General features: G+C 39.5%; 1 pseudogene; it reads right to left on the reverse strand.

Moving 5' to 3' along the window:
- Positions 1-4,976: 4,976 nt before the first annotated feature.
- On the reverse strand, positions 4,977-5,324 carry LOC110312016 (annotated as a pseudogene).
- Positions 5,325-6,514: the final 1,190 nt, after the last annotated feature.

Consider the following 6,514-nt stretch of genomic DNA (forward strand, 5'->3'; position numbering starts at 1 on the left):
GTGTGTGTGTGTGTGTGTGTGAGTGTGTGTGTGTGTGTGTGTGTGTGTTCCAAGGTGAACAGACTTGAAGCCAGAGTCTTTCAGAACTTTGGGGCCACTTAATCCCACAGAGATATTCATTGCTGCCATTCTTGGCCACCCCTCAAACGCACACTCCTGTGGTCGCCTGCCCTCTCACGTCCTCAAACTTACGCTCCTCTGGTTCCTCTGCTATGACTCATCTTCCTACTCCCTCTGGGTTCTTCTGCCAAGCTCCTGCCCTCTGCGCACATTGCTCATTGTGTGCCCTGCCCTTGCCTCCTTGGGACACCTGTTGAGAACCCACATGCCCTCTTAGACTCGTCGTAATAATCATCCTCTTCTTTGTAGGGTAGAAAACCAGCTCTTCCTAGTGGCCTGGCTCTTTGGCACAGTCCTTTCCGTTTTCTTACTTGCTTCACATTGAAATGTAATAAATTGTCAATTCATGCAATAAAGCAGCTATCCTGCCTCTTCCTCAGAGGAAATAATTCTTTGGTTTGAGCAGCCCCCACCACTGGAAGGTCAACACTCTGAAGTCCTACTGTGGTTTGTACCCAGTAGTTTTATCTTTGGAGCCTAGAACAGTGAGCCCTAACATACAGAAGGCTCACCTTAATATATTTTAACTGAATGTGTGTCTTTACCGAGAATAGCTTCTTGTACCCAACGTTGTATTTTTCCATATCACTGATAATTTTTGCTATATTACTATAGAGAACTTTGATTACTGTGTCTGGAGAATTTCCTGTCCAGTCACGGCACTGCGCTGAGCATTCTTGGTCCCATTTCATGGTACAATTTGCTCTTAGACCAGCACCACTCATCTTCATGGCTCCTTTCACCCAGGACATAGGTCATTCATGATGGAGTTGTCAGTTGGGACTCACATCTTTTGTATACAGGATAATTACAGGAGGTCACACCACCTTTATGGCCAGCAGCTAGTTTCCATCTCTTCTTAAAAGGCTCTTCACAGAGGTTAAAGCATGGTGCTTCCCTGAGCCCATGCCCTTGTTCCCGTTCTCACTTTACACACTCCTCATCTTCTCTGAAACACTGGACAGTGCCTCCTTCATCTATTTTCCTTCTGCTTTTCTTCCCTTTATAATTTTTTTCTCAGGCTTCTTGCATTATTTTCCACAAAGATACATTGTTAGTTTGTTTTAATCTCTCTCTCTCTCTCTCTCTCTCTCTCTCTCTCTCTCTCTCTCTCTCTCTCTGTGTGTGTGTGTGTGTGTGTGTGTGTGTGTGTGAGTTAGGGTATACACATATGTGTGTGCAGACACATGTGCTTTTGTAAGGTGGTTCTTCTCATTTGCCCTCTGCCTGTTTGATGAAGACACGCTCCTTGGCTGGAGCTTCTTTATTTTCATCTAGCACTCATGATCTTCCAGCATCAGCCTGGCTTGGAGCTGTGTTTATGGGTATGTCTATGCAACGTTGTTATGTGATTCTCATATCCAAAATCTGGCCTTCATGACTGCCTACTAAGTTCTCCAAACTTCTGGTCTACCTCCCCAGTGTACTCTATGCTACTCTTTACCAAGTTTTGTGTCCTCGGGTCTTTAAACCTTATTCTTTGATTCAAATATTATGTGCAAAATGCTTATTCAAAGATAAGAGTTTTAAATGAAAAGAGAAGCTGGCAGTTAGGAACTAGAAAGAAAAGAAAAGAATTTCTAAGTAATTTAAATGCGGCTTCTTATTTTTTTATTATTTACTTATTTATTTTTAACTTGCTTTTTAACTATATCTTGGTCAAGATGAAAAGCAAAACAAACATAAAAATTGAGTCATTACCACAATCAGATAACTCAAAGAAATCTTTATAGACCATAAGTATCATCCCAATTTTAAACATAATAGCTACCTGCCTAGCTCAAGTTATTAACACTGGTGCTCTTTATGGAAATGTCTTCCCCATAAACTTTCTAATTCTTGGCAAATATTTACTACTATTTTGTGCCAGTCTTCATGTTTATTCTTAGTTTTAAGCAAAAGTCTTATTTTTAAAAATCTGTTTCCATACATGGTCAAAACAAATAATTGTTTGTTCCTCTATAAAACATAGTTGTGGTATGTATAGTCAGCAGCCTGACATTTTTTTACAGCGTCTGTCCTTAGGGTTACATTAGTCTAGTGCCTTTACTCCCTCAAATGACCTGATCAGTGTACCAGAATGCCCTTTATTGCTCAGTGTATCTTGCTTGGTCAGACAGAGAAGAAGACGTTCTAAGATAGAAATTTATGAATCAGATGGTGAAGGAGTTATTCATGATTAAAGCTGGAGAATGATAACCATTATGCAAGAATCTGCACACGGAGATGAAGCTCGACATTGTTATATAGAGTTGGAGAGAGTGCAGACAGCCCAAGTCTGTAGACAACTGTAGCGACTGCAAGCTCAGGAGAGAAGATCCATTTAGGAAAGGAGAATCAAGTCATGGTAGCAGAATTGGACATTTTCAATAGGCAAGTATCTCAGGAGACACATCCAAACCTCAGTCACCTGGTGGGCTTAGAGAAGAAATACGGGAAAATGTAGAGATGTGAGTGTGGATTGGTGTGAAGCCAGTACACTCCTCAGCTTAAAAGGGTTTGGCTTAACCACATTTGAATTTATGATGACAAGAACCCCAAACATACAGGAAGAACACCTTCCTGGTGATCTCCAAAGCTGAGCAGTGGTCATGGGCTGTCACATCCTTGCTACAGTACACTTCCATGGAATTTTGAAATGTCTTCAAGTCTCCTCCCCTCAGAAGGAAACACATCAGTGTGATGTAATGTAAATGACTTGCTTCCATGTTTTGTATGTATACAAGAATCACCAAATATCTTCTATAAAGGGCCAGTGAATATGTTTCATATTTTCAAGATGTAGTTTCTGTCACAGATACGCAATTCTACAATGATAGCATGGATGCATGCCATCGTAATGTTGGTTTCCTTTGTAGGAATGGACATGGGTAGATTTCAATAAAACTTTATTTATAGCAGACAAAAGGTTGCTAATTCCTGATTTAAAGTTAAGTAATAATAAAGGCCATTTTTTACAATGATTAAAACCTCAGTTTCAATTTGGCAACATCTTTAATTTTATATACTTTCATTATAAGGATATTTTAGAAAAGGAATTGACCTAAGATGCCTCCATAATGTTTTATTTAATAGTTAAGGCAAAGCAATTTTATTTGATTTATTTACACTCTCACTTGACATTAGAGGTCTAGGGTCACTCTTCTATTTCAAATCTATAATTTGATATGGGTGCTTATAAGATCAGCAACAGAAAGGATGAGTTGGAAAGAATTTCTTTCTGCGATAAAGAAGATCGGTGAAACATATATTTTAAAGTAATGTGAGGGAGTGACTTTTCTGGACATCTGTTTTATCTTGCACTGTGGCCAAAGTAGTCAGCACTTGCTCCTCTCTGTGCTTGGTTTCCAGTAAGAAATCACTCTAATTCCATCATTTCTGCTCAAGATGTTAAGTAAACGCAGGGAGAGACACACAATCCATGCACAAGTTCAGGAAGCCAAACGATCCATTATTTGCCAAAGAGGCAGGATATTGCTTATTTGCCTGCAGTCCTTTAAAGAAAACAAGAATAATTAACAAGGGGAGGCCAGAGAAGAAATTGAAAAGGTCTCAGGGTGTATCTAGCATCCGCAGAACAATTTAATTTTCTCAGTCAAGATGTAGCAAATGGTAATGAATAAATCATGTCCCGGTTTGTTAATATGCTCCATCAGGTCGCTTATTTTGAATGAAAACAAGGTTTCTGCTGCCAATGTTTTCTTAATTTGGTGACTAGAAAATTTTCAGATTCACCACTTACTTATCGTTAATATTTGTTACCACCTTTTGCATCTAGGGTCAAGTTGGTTAACACCTCATTTCCTGAGTATTTTTCGAGTGCCTACAGTATGTTTGGCAATTGTCAAGATGACACAGATATGACAGAAAACAACTCAAACTATCCAAAAGATATTTTAATATGGATCTTGCCTTATATTACTTTTAAAGGCTTACTGTATTTGGTACTTTCTAACATGTATTTATGATCAATCAATGTGTAGTACATTAGCTCCACATCTTACTATCTTTAAACAGAAAATTCATTCTCAGAGTTTCTGTAACTCAAGGGACACAGTGTAGCTGGATATCCTGGGTCAGGGCTTTCTTGTGGAGCAATGCAGACATCCACTCCGGCCACAGACACTCAAGAGGGGACACTTTGCTTCTATACTTCATTTTGCCTTTGTCCTCAAAACCTTAAAGATTAACACCACATATCACTATCCACTGTATGGGCTTCTCTATAAGGTTATTAAAAATACTCTCAGCTAACTTGCTTGCAAATTTATAACAAATGTTTGATTACAACAAATCTCATAATTTCAATAGAGCTTATAACTCAATACTGTTAAGAAACACACATCATGCATTCCCAATACTATTCCATATTTATTTTCTAAATACTCCAATGGAATAGAAATATTATGTTGTCAACATTATTAATAGGTATACTGGAGTCATCTTTTAATTTTTGTTTTTATGAAATTATAACACAACAAAAAAGCAACAAAAGTCACCAATAAAAGATATTTTCCTCCATAAAAATTGATAATATTTTTCAAAGTGAAAGAGAGACAAGCAAATATTTAGTATTGGAGATCTCCATTTTGTTGTATCTTTACAACTTTTTTTGAGAGAATATTCCTTTAATATCAACAATGATACTGTTTAACAGCACAGGGAAGAGGCAGTGGAGAAATGGTTGGGCTTTCTTTCCCTACCCAGCCTAGACCTGAACAACTGAACCCCAACAGCTTATGAGCCACTCAGTGAACAGGAATTGAGAGGCTGGAAACCAAGGCTTGAAACTTTAATAAAGCATGTCAAACCAGGAGAGGCCTGGTAGTGAGAGAAATGTTGAGGGCTGAGCAGCCCTAGCGCAGGTCTTCTGTGGTAAACATGCCCTTGGCCCTGCGCAGGATGGAGTCTTCAGCTGCATCGTAGGGATGCTCCTTGGATGGGATCTCCAGGACAGCTGAAATGGACCTTGGGTGGTCATCCAGGGCATGCCGAACCATCTCTGCAGTGAGAATGATGCCAATGTCATCCCTGTTTAGAAACTGCCTGAAAGTGTCTTTGATCTCATTGATGGTGGTATCCTTCTCCACTACCAGTAAATTAGGGTGGCAGTTCTTGTTTAGCTCCCGTATGCTGTCCAACAGGAAACCTGTCACCGTGTCCTCATCTCCAATCACTGCGACTAATTTACCTCTGCCGGCCATCCTGTTAGCCAGGCAGAGCACTCCCTCAAGCATCTGTGATGCCCCGCCCCATTCGAGGCCCCTCCCTTCCTCTTTACAACGTTTTAAATAGAAGAGCACATGTATATTCATTCTGAAAACAGTTTTGCCCTTAAGAATTTTTATTATGGAAAAAATACGTTTATGACTTACCTTTAATAACCATTTACCTTCATGAAATTCAGTAAGTTATGAACGTTCACTTACAGAGTAAATCTCAGCATTCTTTGACTAGCTCCCCATTGTGTCCTTCTCAATTCCCGGCCACCACCATTCTCATGCTTCTCTGAAGTTGAGGACTATGTTCCTCAAATTAGTAGGCTCTGTATGTGTTTTTTCTCCTTCTGACCAACTTCTTTCTCTTAGCTCTATATCCTCGAGGTTCACCCACTTTGCAGTCAATGATAGAGCAGAGTATGATGCTATCAGGCTATATTGTGTTTATCTCTACACACCACTAACAGGCCTTGGTGGTTTCCACATTTTGGAACAATATTGCTATGAACATAAGTGGGCAAAGAGTCCTTTGAGTCCCTGGTCTCTTTGTGTTTGTATATGCATCATTGAGAACTGGAATTTCTGGATCACGTTTTGAGTCTGACACCATGCTTTTTCATAGCTGGTATTTTATTTCATATTCCCACCAGCAAGGCAGGACTCTAACCTCTCTAACTTGTGCTTTGGGTACAGTTTATTGCTGCTCACAGTGGCTTACGCTAAGGTGGTGATTTTTGGAGATGGCATTCTTAAAGATGTGGCTACCCAGAGGCCCTTATGTCATGGATATCATTGCCCTCAAAAATCAATTCTGGCTTCTTGGAGTGATGTCTGATAAAAGTAAGTTATGAGAGCCCAAGCTTGATCTCTGATTTCTTTCTTTCTTCTGGGCTGAGATGTAATTCTCACTGCCAAATGCTCTGCCATGTGCTTCTGGAATCCTTGCTGGAACTGGCATTATGCTGCCTTCACTTCAAGCATCAAACACTGAGCCAAACTAGTCTCTCTCCTTTTTAAATAAGTAAACTGGTTTTGGTGTTTTGCTACAGTAATGAAAATAGATTTATAGAACATCTTCATCAATACTTGTTATTTTATTTGGCTACTTAGTGATGGCCAGCCTGACAGGTATAAAGTGACAATTCATTGTGATACTGGCTTACCTTTTCCTCAAA

The sequence above is a fragment of the Mus caroli genome, chromosome 16, assembly GCF_900094665.2.
Source record: "Mus caroli chromosome 16, CAROLI_EIJ_v1.1, whole genome shotgun sequence".
Taxonomy (NCBI): domain Eukaryota; kingdom Metazoa; phylum Chordata; class Mammalia; order Rodentia; family Muridae; genus Mus; species Mus caroli.